Below are 18,810 nucleotides of genomic sequence, written 5' to 3'. Positions count from 1 at the left end.
TATCCTATCATATCAGCAACTGCATTTAATGCAAAGAGCCTAAACAGTCTGATAAAAAATAATATTGGAAGAATGGATTTTAAAATATTGTTTAATTATTCATTGTCCACAAGGAATGCATATTAGATATACAGCCACAAATATGTGGAGTACAAAAGGACAGAAAAAGAGTACCATACAAACCAAAAGTATCTATCCTAATAACTGACAAAATAGACTGTAAGACAAAAATCATTACTAGAATTAAAGTAATTTCAGTTATAAAATGGCCAGAATATTAGGAGGACATAATTGCCAACACACATGCAGTTAAAAACAGAACCCTAAAATATATGGAGCAAAATTGACGGAATTAAAGGAAGTAATAGATAATTCAACAATAATAGTTGGACATTTTAATACTCCTCTTTATTTTTACCAGCTTTATTGAAATATAATCAACACATAAAAATAATGTACATTAGGGTGTATAATGTGAGTTTTTGAAATATATGTAAGTAGTGAAATGATTGCCACAATTAGCTAATGATTGGCATAGTTAATTAATATATTAGCATAATAATATCACTTTACATTTTTGTGTCTGGAGAGCACACTTAATATCAACTCTTTCTCTCTCTCTCTCTCTCTCTCTCTGTCTTTCTGAGAGAGAGGGGTTCGATCTCAAGACCATGAAATCATAACTTGAGCCAAAGTCAAGAGTTGGATGGTTAATTGACTGAGCCACCCAGGCACCAGGCACCCCTAAGGTCAACTCTTTTAGAAACTTTTAAGTATATAATACAGTATTATTAACTACACTGAACATGCTATAGGTTAGATCTCCAGAAGTTATTCATTCTACCTAACTGAAACTTTCTGATGTTTGACCAACATCCCTCCACTTCCCCCGCCCCCCAACCCTGGCAAACACAATTAATTCTATTCTCTGCTTTCATGAATTCATCTTTTTTAGATGCCGTATATATAAGTGAGGTAATGCAGTATTTGTCATTTTGTAGCTTACTTATTTCTCTTAGTATAATGATCTCCAGGTTCTTCCACGTTCTTGCAAGTGACACATTTTCTATATCCATCCATCTACTGGCAGATATTTAGCTTGTTTCCATGTCTTGCCTATTGTGAATAATGCTGCAGTGAACACAGGTATGCAGATGTCTTGTTGAGAAGTGATTTAATTTCCTTTGCATATATACCCAGAATTACTATAACATAAGGTATCTCTGTTTTTAATTCTCTGAGGAACCTCCATATTGGCTGACCTCATAATGGCTGAACCAATTTACATTATCAAAAATAGTGCACAAGGGTTTCCTTTTCTCCCCATTCTCACCAACACTTGTTATCTTTTATCTTTTTTTTTAAGTTTTTAAATGTTTATTTTTGAGAGAGAGAGAGAGAGACAGAGTGTGAGTGGGGGAGGGGCAGAGAGAGGGAGAAACAGAATCTGAACCAGGTTCCAGACTCTGAGCTGTCATCAGACTCAACTCAGCGCAGGACTCAAACTCACAAGCTGTAAGATCATGACCTGAGCCGAAGTCAGAAGCTTAACTGACTGAGCCACCCAGGTGCCCCTATCTTTTATCTTTTCAATAATAGCCATTGAAACAAATGTGAGATGCTATCTTATTGAGGTTTTAATTTACATTTCTCTAATGATCAGTGATGTTGAGTAACTTTACATATACCTGTTGAAGATTTGTATGTCTTCTTTTGAGAAATCTCTATTTAGATCCTGCACCATACTGTTGATTACTGTAGCTTTATAGTGTATTTTGAAGTCGGAAAATGTGATACATTCAACTTTGTTGTTTTTGCTTAAGATTACTTTGACCATTTGAACTCTTTTCAGGTTCCATAGAAATTGTAGAATTGTTTTTGTTTGTTTGTTTGTTTTCTTTTTTTCCATTTCTGCAAAGAATGCCATTGATTGGAATTATGCTGGGCATTACATTGAATCTGTAGATACCTTTGGGTGATAAGGATATTTTAACAATATTAATTCTTAAAATCCATGAACATGGGATGTCTTTCCATCATCTGTGTGTCTTCTTTAATTTTCTTCCCGAATGTTTTACATTTTCAGTGTATAAATCTTTCACCTCTTTGATTAAGTTTATTCCTAAGTATTTTATCTTTTCGTTGCTATTTTGAGTGGGATTGTTTTCTTAATTTCATTTTCAGATAGTTTGTTTATGTGTAGAAACACAAATGATTTATGTGACTTTGTATCCTGCACCTTTACTAAAGTCACTTTTTAGTTCTAAAACTTTTTGGTTGATCCTTTAGGGTATTCTACATATATCATCATGTCATCTGCAAACAAAGATAATTTCACTTCTTCCTTCTTTTTCTTCCAAGTCTAAGTTATACTTCCTCTTGCTTAACAATTCAGCATTTAAGTAATTTAAGTCATCAAGAGGAACCAGGATGCTCCTTCAAAATTTTGCATAGATATTTTCTCAAATATTCAGGGTTTTTTTCCACTCACAAATTTAGCCTTCCAAAAAACACTAGAATACGGAAACAATTCATCCAAGATTTTTGCCAATTTATAATAAGGATGGCTTCTTCTCCATTGTCTAATAACATATTTCTCATTTCCATTTAAGACTTGACCAGAATGACCTTTACTATCCATATTTCTACCAACATTCTGTTCAATTCTTAATTGGTTCTTTAAGAAGATTGAGACTTTCTCTGCATCTCCTCTTTTCTTTCTGAGATCCACCAGAATTGTCCTTAATGGTCCATTTACAGCAATGTAGGTTTTTTCTAGCATGCACCTCCAAAGTCTTTCAGCCTCTGTTTATTTCTTAGTTCCAAACCACTTCCGCATTTTAGGTATCTGTTATAGTAGCACCTGTATCTCTTGGCATCAATTTTCTGTCTCTGCTTTCTGCTAAAACAAAAATGCCATACACTGAGTTACTTGTAAACAATGAACATTTATTTCTCAGGTCTGAAGGCTGGGGAGTACAAAAACAAGGCACCAACAGATTCAGAGTCTTGTGAGAGTCAGCCTCCTGGTTCATAAACTGTTTATGACCTCACATGGCAGAAAGAACAAGAGAGCTCCCTGGGGTCTCTTTTGTAGGGGCTCTAATCCCATTCATGAGGCCTCAACCCTCATGATCTAATTGCATCCCTAAGCCCCAACTTCCAAATACCATCACATTGGTTTCAACATATGACTTTGGGTGGTACACAGATACTCAGTCTGTAGCAGTTATTCAGGGTGGCTAATTCAGGGCATATTGAGACTTGGGGCAGTCTAAAAATTTAGATCTCTATTTCTTTCCATCTTAAAGTTTTTATTTCACAGTGCTTTCCAGTATCATTATTACTATAGGTTGTTCAGATTTATTTGATATATTACAGGAAAATCAAATTCTTATCAATGTCCAAATTAGTTTTCACAATTTATCTACAAATATCTTGCATTCACACTATGAATTATATACCCTATTATTACATAAGACAAAGCAAATTCTAATACTTGTGGTTAGAAGGCAGTTACCTTTAGAAAGAAGAGAGGGTCCAGGTTTGGAGTAATTTGGAATAAGATGATAGCAGTGGTCATATGTGGATCTTGAGAAACTTAACAGAACACCACAGGGGAAGGGAAGGGGGAAAAATAGTTACAAACAGAGAGGGAGGAAACCATAAGAGACTCTTGAATACAGAGAACAAACTGAGGGTTGATGGGGGGGAAGGAGCAGGATAGAGGGGGAAATGGGTGATGGGCATTGAGAAAGGCACTTGTTGGGATGAGCACGCAATGAACCATGGGAATCTACCCCAAAAACCAAGAGCACACTTTACACACTGTATGTTAGTCAATGTGACAATAAATTATATTTTAAAAAAAGAAAAGACGGTAGCAGTGGAAACAGAAGAAATAAGATATGCAATAGGACTTTGGAAGAAGTGAAAATCTAGTTTAGATAATGTATATACAGCAGTGAAAGGATCTGCTGCTCATGATCATTTTAGGCGGCTCCAGGGTCCACATAATGCTTTAAAGCATGTGACTTTCAGACAGCAGCTTGCTGTTTGAGGGAGAGTCACTCTCTGGAGCAAAAATGATTGCAGAAGAGGGATACCTAGAAGAAGGGATGCTAGGGTGAGATACTTGCCACTTGATATCCCAGCAGATGTTTCAGAAACATAGTCCCTACAGAACTTTTACAGTCTCCCAAGTGTAGACTCATAACTATAGAAGAGAGGGTATTTGTTGTTATTTTAAAACATCCATTGCCTCCTTGGTTATAAAGTTCAAGCTGCAGTATTTATTTATTTATTTATTATTTATTTATTCATTTAAATCCAAGTTAGCATATAGTGCAACACTGATTTCAGGAGTAGATTCCAGGGATTCATCCCCTATGTATAACAATCAGTGCTCATCCCAACAAGTGTCTTCCTTAATACCCCTTACCCACTTAGCCCATCCCGCCTCCCACGACCCCTCCAGCAACCCTCTGTTTGTTCTTTATATTTAAGATTCTCTTATGTTTTGTCCCCCTCCCTGTTTTTATATTATTTTTGCTTCCCTTACCTTATGATCATCTGTTTTGTATCTTAAATTCCTCATATGAATGAAGTCACATACTGTTTGTCTTTCTCTGACTAATTTCACTTAGCATAATACCCTCTAGTTCCATCCATGTTCTTGCCAATGGCAAGATTTCATTCTTTTTGATTGCTGAGTAATACTCCATTGTATATATATACCAAATCTTCTTTATCCATTCATCTGCCGATGGACATGTGGGCTCTTTCCATAATTTGGCCATTGTCGATAGCACTGCTTTAAACATTGGGGTGCATGTGCCCTTTCGAAACAGCATACCTGTATCCATTGGATAAATACTTAGTAGTGCAATTGCTGGGTTGTAGGGTAGTTCTATTTTTAATTTTTTGAGGATCCTCCATAGTGTTTTCCAGATGGCTGCAACAGCCTGCATCCCACAAGCGGTGCAAAAGAGATCCTTTTTCTCCACATCCTCGCCAACATCTGTTATTGCCTGAGTTGTTAACTTTAGCCATTCTGACAGGTGTGAGGTGGTAGCTCATTGTGGTTTTGATTTGTATTTCCCTGATGATGAGTGATGCTGAGCGGTTTTTCCTGTTTCTGTTAGCCATCTGGATGTCTTCTTCATAGAAGTGTCTATTCATGTCTTTTGCCCATTTCTTCACTGGATTATTTGTTTTTTGGGTGTTGAGTTTGATAAGTTCTTTATAGATTTTGGATACGAACCCTTTTTCTGATATATTGTTTGCAAATATCAACTCTCATTCCATTGGTTGCCTTTTAGTTTTGTTGATTGTTTCCTTCTCTGTGCGGAAGCTTTTTATTTTGATGAGGTCCCCATGGTTCGTTTTTGCTTTTGTTTCCCTTGCCTCTGGAGACATGTTGAGTAAGAAGTTGCTGCGGCCAAGGTCAAAGAGGTTTTTGCCTGCTTTCTCCTTGAGGATTTTGATGGCTTCCGGTCTTAAGTTTAGGTCTTTCATCCATTTTGAGTTTATTTTTGTGTATGGTGTAAGAAAATGGTCCATGTTCATTTTTTTGCATGTCAATGTCCAGTTTTTCCAGCGCCATTTGCTGAAGACACCTGTCTTTATTCCATTGGATATTCTTTCCTGTTTTGTCAAAGATTAGTTGGCCATACGTTTGTGGGTCCATTTCTGGGTTCTCTATTCTGTTCCATTTTTATGAGTGTCTATTTTGTGCCAGTACCATACTGTCCTGATTACAGCTTTATAATACATCTTGAAGTCTGGGATTATGATGCATCCAGCTTTGGTTTTCTTTTTCAGGATTGCTTTGGCTATTCGGGGTTTTTTCTGGTTCCATACAAATTTTAGGATTGTTTGTTCTAGACCTGTGAAGAATGCTGGTGTTGTTGTTGATAGGGATTGCATTGAATTTGTAGATTGCCTTGGGTATTGTCGACATGTTAATGTCTGTTCTTCCAATCCAGGAGCATGGAATCATTTTCTTTGTGTGTGTGTGTGTGTGTGTGTGTGTGTGTGTGTGTGTGTGTTCTTCAGTTTCTTTCATAAACTTTCAATAGTTTTCAGTGTATAGATTATTCACCTCTTTGGTTAGGTTCACTCCTAGGTATTTTATGGATTTTGGTGCAGCCGTAAATGGGGTAGATTCCCTGATTTCTCTTTCTGTGGCTTCATTATTGGTGTATAGAAATGCAACTGACTTCTGTGCATTGACTTTATATCTATCTTGTGACTTTGCTGAATTCCTGGATCACTTCTGGCATTTTTTTGTGGAATCTTTTGGATTTTTCATATAGAGTATTATGCCATCTGTAAAGACTGTAAGTTTGAATTCCTCCTGTCTGATTTGGATTCCTTTTATTCCTTTGTGTTGCCTGACTGCTGAGGCCAAGACTTCCAATTTTATATTGAATTGCAGTGACGAGAGTGGATATCCCTGTCATGTTCCTGGCCTGAGGGGGGAAAGCTCTCAACTTTTCCCCATTGAGGATGATATTAGCTGTGGGTCTTTCATATATGGTTTTTATGATCTTGAGATATGATCCTTCTGTCCCTACTTTCTTGAGGGTTTTTATCAAGAAAGAATGTTGTATTTTGTCAAATGATTTCTCTGCATCTATTGAGAGGATCATGTGGTTCTTGTCCTTTCTTTTATTGATGTGTGATGTATCATGTTGATTGTTTTGCAGATATTGAACCAGCCCTATATCCCAGGTATAATGTTTTTGAGATATTGAACCAGCCCTGCATCCCAGGTATAAATCCCACTTGGTTGTGGTGAATAATTCTTTTAATGTATTGTTAGCTCTGGTTGGCTACTATCTTGTTGAGGATTTTTGCATCCGTATTCATCAGGGAGATTGGTCTGTAGTTCTCCCTTTTAGTGGGGTCTTTGTCTGGGTTTGGAATTAAGGTAATTTTTGCTTCATAATATGAATTTGTAAGTTTTCCTTCCATTTCTACTTTTTGGAACAGCTTCAGAAGAATAGGTGTTAACTCTTCTTTAAATGTTTGGTAGAATTCTCCTGTAAAGTCATCTGGCCCTGGACTCTTGTTTTTGGGGAGATTTTTGATTACTAAATTTGATTTATTTACTGGTTATGGGTCTGTTCAAATTTTCTATTTCTTCTTGTTTCAGTTTTGGTAGTTTATATGTTTCTAGGAAATTGTCCATTTCTTCCAGATTGCCCATTTTATTGGCATATAGTTGCTCATAATATTCTCTTATTATTGTTTGTATTTCTGCTGTCTTGTTTGTTATCTCTCCTCTTGCATGGTTGGTTTTATTTATTTGGGTCCTTTCCTTTTTCTTTTTGATAAAACTGGCTAGGGGTTTATCAGTTTTGTTAATTCTTTCAAAGCCTGGGTTCATTGATCTGTTTTATTATTTTTTTGTTTGGTTTGGGTGGTTTGGTTTGGTTTTGATAGCATTGATTTCTGCTCTAATCTTTATTATTTCCTGTATTCTGCTGGTTTTTGTTTTTATTTGCTGTTCTTTTTCCAGCTCTTTAAGGTGTAAGGTTAGGTTGTGTATCTGAGACCTTTTTTCCTTCTTAGGAAGGCCTGGATTGCTATATACTTCCCTCTTATGACTGCCTTTGCTGTGTCCCAGAGGTTTTGGGTTGTGTTTTTATCACTTTTTTGGGCTTCCATGTACTTTTAAATTTCCTCTTCAACTTTTTGGTTAGCCCATTCATTCTTTAGTAGGATGTTTTTTAGTCTCCAAGTATTTGTTATCTTTCCAAATTTTTTCCTGTGGTTGATTTCAAATGTTGTAGCATTGTGGTCTGAAAGTGTGCACAGTGTGATCTGGATCTTTTTGTATTTGTTGAGGGCTGTTTTATGTCCCAGTATGTGATCTATTCTGTAGAACGTTCCATGTGCACTTGAGAAGAATGTGTATTCTGCTGCTTTAGGATGAAATATTCTGTATATATCTGTTAAGTCCATTGGGTCCAGTGTGTCATTCAAAGCCATTGTTTCCTTATTGATTTTTTGTTTAGATGATCTGTCCATTCCTGTAAGGGGGGTGTTGAAGTCCTCTACCATTATGATATTATCAATGAGTTTCTTTATGTTTGTGATTAATTGATTTATATATTTGGGTGTTTCACGTTTGGAGCATAAAGGTTTACAATTGTTAGGTCTTCTTGGTGGATAGACCCCTTAATTATTATATAATGCCCTTCTCCATCTCTTGTTACAGGCTTTATTTTAAAGTCTAGATTGTCTGACAAAAGTATGGCTACTCCAACTTTCTTTTGTTGACAATTAGAATGATAGATGGTTCTCCATCCCCTTACTACAATCTGATGGTGTCTTTAGATCTAAAATGGGTCCCTTGTAAACAGCATATAGATGGATCTTGTTTTCTTATCCATTCTGTTACCCTATGTCTTTTGATTGGAGCATTTAGTCCATTGACATTTAGAGTGAGTACTGAAAGATAGGAATTTATTGCCATTGTGTCGCCTGTAGAATTGGAGTTTCTGGTTGAATTCTTTGGTCCTTTCTAGTCTTTGTTGCTTTGTTGTTTTTGTTTTGTTTTGTTCTGTTTATATTTTTTTGTTTGTTTTTTGTCTTTTCTCCCCTCAGAGAGTCCCCCTTAAAATTTCTTGCAGGGCTGGTTTAATGGTCACTCACTCCTACAGTTTTTGTTTGTCTGGGAAACTTTTTATCTCTCCTTCTGTTTTGAATGACAGTCTTGTTGGATAAAGAATTTTTGGCTGCATGTTTTTCTGATTCAGCACATCAAATATATCCTGTCACTCCTTTCTGGCCTGCCAAGTTTCTGTGGATAGGTCTGTTGTGAACCTGATCTGTCGTCCCTTGTAAGTTAAGGACTTTTTTTCCCTTGCTGCTTTCATGATTCTTTCCTCACCTGAGTATTTTGTGAATTTGACTATGATATGCCTTATTGATGGGCGGTTTTTGTTGAATCTAATGGGAGTTCTCTGTGCTTCCTGGGTTTTGATGTCTGTGCCTTTCCCCAGGTTAGGGAAGTTTTCCTCTATGATTTGCTCACGTAAAACTTCTATCCCTATGTGTCTCTCTTCATCTTCTGGGACCCCTATGATTCTGATGTTATTCCTCTTTAGTGAGTCATTAAGTTCTCTAATTCTTATATCATGTTCTTTTGCTTTAGTCTCCCTCTTTTTAAATGCGTCATTATTCTCCATAAGTTTGTCCTCTATATCGATGATTCACTGCTCTGCCTCATCCATCCTTGCCGCCATGGTATCCATTTGAGATTAAAGCTCAGTTATAGCATTTTTTATTTCATCCTGACTAGCTTTTACTTCTTTTATCTCTGCAGAAAGGGATTCTAATCTATTTTCAATGCCAGCTAGTATTCTTATTATTGTGATTCTAAATCCTGGTTCAGACATCTTGCTTGTATCTGTGTTGATTAAGTCCCTGCCTGTCATTTCTTCCTGTTCTTTCTTTTGGGGTCATTTCCTTCATTTCATCATTTTGAAGGAAGAAAAATAATAAGGTAAAAAAATAAAATTAAAAAAATTTAAAACAACACAAAAAGTCAAATAAAGGATGGTAGATCTTAGGTGTGTTTTGGTCTGGTTATTAAAAGAAGCTTGATAGAACAGAGAAAAAAGGAAAAGAAAAGAAAAAAAGGGAGAAAAAAGGAAAACATTTGAAAATTTGAAAAAACAAATATAATAAAATAGAATGAACTGTGATGATGAAAGTAAAATAAAATTTAAAAATTTACAAAAAGTGAAAAATATAGTAGAAAAAATTAAAGGAGAATCTTTTTATACAAAAACAGAAAATAAAAATAAAAATTTTGTCTTTCTGTATTCAAGAATAAAGAAAGAAAAAGGAAAAATAATTGAATAGATGGACCATTGCACAGAATGAAATATGATTTAAATTACCTCCAGTTTCCCCTAGAAGGCAAACTAGGAAGCACTTTATAATCCATAAACTAAGCTGATGGAGAGACTTTTGGTGTTCCTCAAGAGCACAGTTAGCCCAGTTGGGCGGGCTTAATGTAATGGCTCCTTTCTCCACTAGATGGTGCTGCTTAGCTTACTGGGGTGGATTGCCGTGGCACTTGTAGGTGTGTATGCACATGCGCAGGAGGGGTAAAAATGGCATCACCCAGCTGCCCAGTCTCCACTATTGGAACTATGTGCTCTCCCCGTCTGGCAGTCAAGAACCCCTCCTTTGTCTCTGGCCTCTGTCCACTCCCTGCTTCTTCACTGTCCGGGACCAAGCCATCAGTCTGCCAGGTGCAACCTGTCTCCAGAGTTTTATCTCAGATGGGGCTGTGTTTCACAAGCCCTCACTTCTGAGGGACTGCATCCTTGACCTGTTCAGACCCTCTGGGGGAGGGTCTAGCGAAGAAATGCCAGCCCGCCCCCAGGAATGTTCATGTGACCGTGGTGCTGCCAATGTGTAGAGACTGCAGCCTGGTGCCAGCCTGCGTGAAAACGTTCTTGGGATCACGTAGCATCATTATTTCAGGGACTATGGCAAATCACAACACACATCTGGCACCAGGTTTCACTTCCAATGTCCTTGTTCCAATACCAGCGAATGTTGCTGATCTCTACTGTCTGCTGGGACCCTTGCCTTTAGTGAGGCCACACAAATTCTATCAAATGTCCTCCCAGCAGAGGAACCACCACTCCCCATGTGGCCCACTGACCCCTTGGACCTTGCTCTCTGCTCCTGGCGATTCACCCTTCCTATCAGAGCACCGCCAGGTATTGGGCTGCATAGTTTCAGACTCTGTGATCCCTCTGTTTATAGAGTCTTAATGGAATTTAAACCCTCTGCTTTCTCCTTTCTTCCTTTTTTGTTCAGTCCCTTGCAGCTGTTTCTGCTCTTCTTTTTTCTCTCCAGCTGCTTTTGGGTGAGGGGTGCTTTTCCCATACTCTCCCCCGTCTCTGTCCCCTCTTGGCAAGCAAAAACAGCTCCCTGCCCTCCACAGCTTCTCTCTCCCCCAGTTCACCTCTCCATGCTGTGTACCTGCCGAGTTCTTTGGTTCAGGTTGTGCAGATTGTTGTGTTAATCCTCAAATCAGTTTTGTAGGTATGCAAGGTGGTTTGGGGTTGATCTCAAGCTGCAGTTCTCTCATGGTAATGTAGACCTGGCATGGGAGGAGGAATGGAAAGTCAGTAAGAATTAAACAAGACACAGTCCCCAATATCAAAATGCTTACTGTCTAGAGGGTGTAACAGTAAGCCATCATGATGAAGCAGGATAACTATTATAATGGAGGTGCTTCTAAGGGCAAGGGGAGCATGCACTGGGGAAGTCAGCTTGACTGAATCAGTTGAGAACAAGGACAGCCTGTAGATGATGTTATCTAGTGAGCAACAAGAGCTCTGTCAAATCTCCATGACCTGATAAAAAAGAACCTGTTCAGCAGCTATAGATGGGAAAGGTAGAGTTGGTAGCACGGAGACTCTCTGACAAAATCTGGTCTGTTGGGTATTGATGCCAAGAGTCTTTGGGCTAATCTTTTTTTAGAATACCATATAATGAATTTATAAGAATAAGATTTTATTAAATTTGACAACAATTATTTTATTAATCCACCAATACATGCACTTGTTTTTTTTTAACCAATTAAGAAAAAATATTGATTTCTTTGGATATACCAAAGTATTATCAAGGTTCTACAAATATTTAAAAGTCCTCTCCTTTTAAAGCCTGTCATTATTGCCTAAATGTAGTGATTTATTTGAAAATGATGAAATACTTATAACAAATAATTTCATAGACGGCTAACACGCGAACTCTTCCTATGAGATGCTAAAAGTCAAATTCCTTTGTTCATATTGTTAAAAAATCACTGATGCAACAAACCTTATAGACTATAGAAAAGCAAAACTGAGACCCAGAGAGGGAGAGTGACTTGGTAAAGGTCATAATGCTAATTGGCAGACATGACATTTAGAGTTTAAGGTTGACTTCACTGAGCCTTTTTTTGAGGAAATGGATTTTTGCAGAAATCAAACAAGTAATGTGACAGCATAGAGATTTTGCTGGTGGTGAAAAGGGCTTCAGACAGGAGAGTGGGAGAGGTAGTGAAAGAAGCTGCAGAGACAAGAGCAGGTGGTCTGTGTGATGTGCCTATTAGAGGTTATTTATAACCTCCTCTGTCAGCCAATGAAGTAGGATGGCATAGTGCTTAAACGGACAGATGCTGGAGTTGCCTAGCCTCTTACTATTTATGTGACCTTCATCTATGCACCTAAACTCTCTGTGGCTCAGATATCCCATCTGAAAACTGAGAACAATAAATGATCTCTTAAATCACTGTGCAGTTACAATATGTTAATTTTAGATGAAGTGCATGGCATATTGTAATCCCCAAGTTAAGATTACTCTCAGTAATTGTGGCAGTGGCCTCCAGGAGGACTGTGTGTGTCCTGATCTTTCTGGTTCAGTGGAGAATTAAGAATTATTGATGAGGAAAGCTTGAATGAGGAGGATCTCAGAGATGAAGTGTTCCACATGTAAACTTGGGATTCTGAGGAGAAAGAAAATTGTGGAGTACATGCTCCTCTGTGTCACTAGGAGATCAATTGCATACACATGAGTGGATATAATAATACAATCTGGGGAAGTATTTGTAGCATAAGTGGAAGAAAGATGAAAAACACAGTGTCCTTGTTTTCTGTGGTATAATTGTGAAACTCTAAAATACCAGTCCTGCTAATATTTATTATAAATATATTAGAGATTATTCCGTCGAGCAGACTCACTTTACAGATACAGAGCTCAATATTCAGGAAAGTAGTTTTATCAATATCACATCTTACTTAACTCCTAGAAGAATTGGAAGAGTGTGCTCAGCACTTGGCTCCCAGTCTAGAAGAATTGGAAGAGTGTGCTCAGTACTTGGCTCCCAGTCTAGTGAACTCATAGAAATACAGCTGGCCCTATCTAACTGGCATTGGCAGTATTAGTTTATTTTCATTTATGTTGATTTCCTTTCTCCTTGCTAACCCCATCCTGACCCAACAGTCTGAATTTCCTTTTTAGAGAATGGACCAAACCAGGAGGTATCAGAAGCTGGTAACTAGACAGTATCTATGGACAGGACAATAGCCAAGAATCCCTGGAGTTGAGCCTTCTACATGGAGCAGCAGGTTCATCAGGCAAACAGGATGCCAGCACAGCCACTGGAGCCCAACCTGAGACTAGCAAATAGAGTTTGTGCTACAGCATGATATTATAGAGATCTAAGCAGATGCACGGCCTTAGAAGAATTGGTGTACTGGATTATGAATAAATAATGAGAGGGTTACCCCTTCTTAAAACAGCACAACTATAGAAAGTTGTGGGAATAAGAAATAAAATAAGAACCCGGTAATTAGTAACGGGCCATAGATAACAGTAGAACCAGCTAACAGGGTCAACTAATGCTGAGCCTCAAGACCCAGCATTGGGCCCTTTACATTTCTCCTTATTTTAAGGATAGGTTGCTAAACCCAGGGAATATAGGAAATGGCAGTGGGTGACGGGCCCTCAGCAATGTCAGTTTAAGTGTGGGCAGAGTCAGGAGAGCCATTAAAGCGGTAATGTGCCTCTGGTTGGATGTCCTATGAGTTTATGATCTTGAGTGCAAGTTAGTTCAGTGATTTACAAACTGAGTTGCATACCTGTAGAGTTTCTTGGAAATACTTGTGGTCCTAAGGTAAAAGGGTCCAACATTTGGAAATCTCCTTTTTCATTCCTCTGTTATATGTTTTATAGAGTTTTATATAAATTTTATTTAAGGGTTAACAGCACTGCCAAATATAATAATCAAATTATAAAACTGTTACTGAATATCTTGACTTCCGTCTTCCCTATCATATCTTTCCTGTCCCGAGTTACACTTTTTTCAGGGCTTATTTAAAAACTGGCAAATTTTATAAATTTACTTGATCTCAAATGTTCTTAAGTGATAATAGCTTAATTCATTCATTTATTCATCCATAATGTGTCTAATAATCCTTTCAGCAACCACTGAGGAGATATAAAGCACATAAGAGTAACAATCCTGTGTGGAAATTGGCATGCAAAAGAACAGTATAGCATTGTATAAAAAGAGACAGGAATTCTATGGAGGAGCAGGCTTGCTCGTGGGGAGTTGATGCTAGGAGACAGTCAGGAACTTCCTGGAGTATATACATTGTGAGGAGGGGATGTTTGTATTAATCACACAATAAGTAACTTAGGCTCTAAGAGAAAAACATGTTCAAGGGCACATTGGGGTTAAAAAAAATCAGTAAATGAATGTCTTGTGCTGGTTACTACATTTACTCTGAAACGATGTTCCTCATCATGACTGGGAAGCTAGGTTTTGAGAACGTGCAGGTAATAGTCTTTCTGGTGGGCTAGTGGGGAAGTTGTCTTGGGTATGACCATTCCCACTAGTCTACCTCCCTTGTCTATGTCACAGCTAGCCCCAGACAGTACAACATCTTGGCTCTTGTACCGGTGGAGTTTTCTTGATTTTTCTTAAACACATAAACTACCACTTAATGTTATTTTTAAAAAAACAATTTTTTTAGAACTGTATCAGCCCAAGTGAACATGAATATTCTGGAAAAAGGCCTTGGACTATAATCCTTTAACAATAGATCAAGTAAATTGTTAGTTGGTACCATCACATGGACAACTCCAGAGGGCATCATTTACATTATTTTCACAGCAGTATTCTTGGGCCCCAGCCTCAGAAAGGACTCATCTGACAGGCGAATTAATACCTCGTAACATTCACAATGGGAGATTGTATGACATTTTGTTTTTAAAAAGTAGCAAGAATGTTCATGAAAAGTCTGATTTGGGAAGGGATGCATTCACTTATAGACATACAAAAAAGACAGAGGAAGCTTTAAAATAGAAACTTCCAAGAAGAAGAACAGAATGGAACATACTAAGATAAAAATGAATTTTAAGAAATAAAAATGCAGAGCTGTTTTGTGGCTTGAGATGCCATCTCATCACAAACAAAATAATCCAGAAGGTGCGTGCCCCTCCTTTATGCTTTTCTTTCCCTTGGGAGCCCACTTAATATTTGTTAGATTATCAGGGATGAGCTTCACTTACACACCTGCATAGCAACTTGTGTTACTGATGAAACCCATGAGCAAAAGTCTCTCAGTGGGAAGAACAAGACGAGTCAGCAGTAATAATTAAAGAGCAAGAATGGAAGAAGTATGCACCTGTGATTTATGACTCAGTGGCTTTGGAGTAGATTGTTTTCTGAATGTTGTTTTGTTTTTGTGTTTTGGTTAGTTGCTACTTTTTTTTAATCTCCCCTGTAGTTTGAATCTTATTCATGATATTTGTAATGCCTTTTGGTCTGTGATTGCTTAGCTCAAAGAGTTAAAGCAAGGATAGAATCCTAATGGGACCAATTTAATGTGGTTAGGCTTCTGTGAAATAGACTCTGTTAATTATACCACTCCCTTGGTCCCTGGTCTCCTAAACAGTGTAACATGGTCAGGCGATGATGGGTCTAGGTGATGAATTAAAAATCAGAACAAAAATGTCACATGAACCAGAAAACATGCACTAAAATAGCTTCTCTTTCCCCCCACCCCCACCTTTCAGAAACAAATGGGTTTAGGAAAGACATTACCTATAGCAGCAATGCAGTGAATATTGTTAGCCCACTCTGATACTGAAAAGAGGCAATAAATGTCCAACAGAAGTCTACTGAAACTGCCTTTGCTATGTTCTCAACTATCTTATGCTTCTTTAGTGTCAAGTCATGAGAATAAAAGGTGCAGCACAGGGAACATAGTCAATGATACTGTAATAGTACTGTATGGTGACAGATGGTAACTATACTTGTAGTGAACATAGCATAACATATAGAGAGGTTGAATCAGTATGTCGTACACCTGAAACTAATGTAACATTGTATATCAACTATACTCAAATAAAAAATTAAAATTAAATTTAAAAAATTAACATTGTCCTGGCTACCACCAGAGAGTATATTTTGATTTTATCCTCAGAGACTTCAATCGGATCATAGAAAAAGAAACAAAAAACAGCAACAACTTGAAAACTCAAAACAACACGTACTATGAAACTACACAACGTAAACAGGTCACAAAAGTGAATTAGGAATCAAAATAACATCAGACTCGCAACTATCAATACCTCACAATAGAGCAATGCCTTCTACCTTCTGAGAGAAAATTATTTGAACTTTAAATTCTATATCCAGCTAGGCGTGCCTGGGTGGCTCAGTCGGTTGGGCATCCAACTTCGGCTGAGGTCATGATCTCGTGGTTCATAAGTTTGAGCCCTGTGTCAGGCTCTGTGCTGACAGCCCAGAGCCTGGAGCCTGTTTCAGATTCTGTGTCTCCCTCCCCCTCTCATTCTCATTCATTCTCTCTCTCTCTCTCTCTCTCTCTCTCTCTCTCTCTCAATAATAAATAAACATTAAAACCAATTTAAATTCTGTATCCAGTTAAACTGTCAAATAGAAGGGGAAGAAAGGCATGAATATACATGCATATTCTAAAAAAGAAGAAAAAAATCTTCTTGAAACTTTTCTTAGGAAAGTAAGAAGGTAGGGTGTAGTCCTTAAAAATCAAAGAAATAAACCACTCACAAAGAGCTCGTGTTGTATGCAAAACAGGGAACTGGAGATAGAAGTGAAGTGTGTAGACTTCACATGTCCACAGCTCTGCAGCTGGTCAAGAGAACAGTCCATCCAAAATGGTACCAGAAAACTTAGGCTCCATCCCCAAACAGTAACAAAACGGGGATGATTAACTCTCATGTGTTTGCTTTTATGGACAGTAGATTAAGACTCCTGTCAAAAAATTTATGCCTGTAATAGTGATAAGCATATAGAAATCTTTTTTTAATGTTTTATTTATTTTTGAGAGAGAGACAGAGTGCAAATGGGGGAGGAGCAGAGAGGAAGGGAGACAGAATCTGAAACAGGCTCCAGGCTTTGAGCTGTCAGCACAGAGCCGATGCAGGGCTCAAACTCGGGAATGGCGAGATCATGATCTGAGGTGAAATCGGACGCTTAAACGACTGAGCCATCCAGGCACCCCTAGAAATCTTATAAAATAAGTGGTAATTATTAACTGCATGTGAAAAATGATCAAGGAAAAAAACCATATATGTAGCTCAAAACGGACTCAGCAGGGAACAATAGCGCACACTCATGATAATATAAAAAGAATATGCATTTAACAAAATAGTGAAATGCTTTCAAGGTCACCTGTTTACATGGATATAGTGTGTGTGTGTGTGTGTGTGTGTGTGTGTACGTGCGTGTGTGCAGTTTTTGGGTAAACTGAATTTAGTTTCAAATGGACACTGGGAGGAAATTGCTATTCTTCATTCTAGCCCTATTCTAAGTTTTAACTTTATAATTTATACATGTTCTACATTGATTAAAACATACAGTAAGACACTGGGCATTTCTTCAGAAGGTGTTGACTCATCCAGACTGTGGTGTTCTTGAGTTGAGGTTTTGAGGGAGTTGTATGTAGTCTCTCATGTTACATAATGTTACCAAAGACACCTGAGAATACTTGTAGAAATAGAGAGGAAAAAGGAGGAAAGAGAATGCTGATTGCCACTTCTGTGTTTATTATAATCAGCCTCTGCCATTCTAGCATGCTTGCTACAAATTGTTCATCAGTGATTCCCAAGTGTGTGCAGCCCAATAGTATCTTTTTTTTCTCTCTCTCTCTGTTTCTCTCTCTTTCCCTCTCTTTCCTTTTTTTTTTTTTTTTTTTTTTTTTTTTTTTTTTTTTTTTTTTTTTACTGCTGCCCATTGGTCTTCCATATCACAAATAACTTCTGGAAAACTCTTCATTGGTCCCCTTTTAAAAATTCTAAGACAGTTGTGCTTTTCTATGCAATAACTTGCTTGTTTATTTTCTATATAATTTCCTTTTATTACGTGTATGTTGGTTATTTTTAAAGACAAGTTCCAAAAGCTTTGGTAAAGTTGTGTGGCTTGGCATTTTTAGATAAATTTGCTTGTATGTTATAGCAAAGAATTTTCCTCTTGGGAAATAAATTATACTAGCAAAATTAGGATTAGGCATTTTGAGTCTATTTCTGCCTTACACTTGGGCCTTTCGAGTTGCATTATTTTTTTTTCTTTGAGAAATGATAATGTTTAAAATGTGATTGTGGTTCTTTTTTGAAAATCACAGAGACCCGGACACCCAATGTATGATTTTGCAATGGGTTACTGTAGACGTATTTTAGAACTTCATTTTAGGCTTCTGGCTTCAGTGATTCACTAGCTTTCTAGTTGTTGAACATGTCACTATGGTAACAGTTCATCTGATTTGTTACGGAACTGTGTGACCCCCACCGTCATTAACTCAATTTGAGCAACACAGATTTGTGAGGATTCAATTTATTAAGGACTTAATGTCTGGTGCACAATCTATTGTGGGAAAATATGAGGAACAACCCCATTTGTAAGTGAGATTGTAGAAGACGTGTTCAGCTAACTTAGAGGAACAAAATATCTATTGTCTCTAACACAGTAAGTGTTTCTATGAAGATAGATTCTGCTGCTAATGGGACCAATAGATATATTATAAAGAGTCCTCCTTTGAAACAGCTCCTAAGCAATGTGTTCTGGTTATCACATGATTTTGAAAGTAAAGTTGTCTTTTATCTACAGAATGTTTCCCTTCAGCTGGAAATGAGTTCTCTTTCTTTCATCCGTCAAATGTTTAATGTATTTATTTAACACAAATTTATTTGGTGTTGAGGTTACACAGATGAATGAGACATGCTGTGTTCTGAAAGTCTGTAAAA

The 18,810-nt window shown here is 37.5% G+C and overlaps 1 long non-coding RNA gene across 2 annotated transcripts in view; it reads right to left on the bottom strand.

The window, feature by feature from the left end:
* The window catches only part of LOC132687684 (uncharacterized), a 45,847-nt gene that overhangs the window by 2,459 nt on the left and 24,578 nt on the right, over positions 1 to 18,810 (bottom strand). Inside the window, exons 2-3 of one of the 2 annotated variants that reach the window (XR_013554431.2) lie at positions 11,017 to 11,137; positions 1,007 to 1,131 (exon numbers count right to left, since the gene is read on the bottom strand). This is a non-coding gene — a long non-coding RNA (uncharacterized LOC132687684). The remainder of the gene's footprint in view (positions 1 to 1,006; positions 1,132 to 11,016; positions 11,138 to 18,810) is intronic. The other variant, XR_009614224.3, reaches the window with a different exon arrangement.

Source organism: Panthera onca, chromosome A3, assembly GCF_046562875.1.
Source record: "Panthera onca isolate mPanOnc1 chromosome A3, mPanOnc1 haplotype 2, whole genome shotgun sequence".
NCBI classification, from domain to species: Eukaryota; Metazoa; Chordata; class Mammalia; order Carnivora; family Felidae; genus Panthera; species Panthera onca.
The sequence above is the reverse complement of the archived record's forward strand: the minus strand, read 5'-3'. Positions and strand labels throughout refer to the sequence as shown.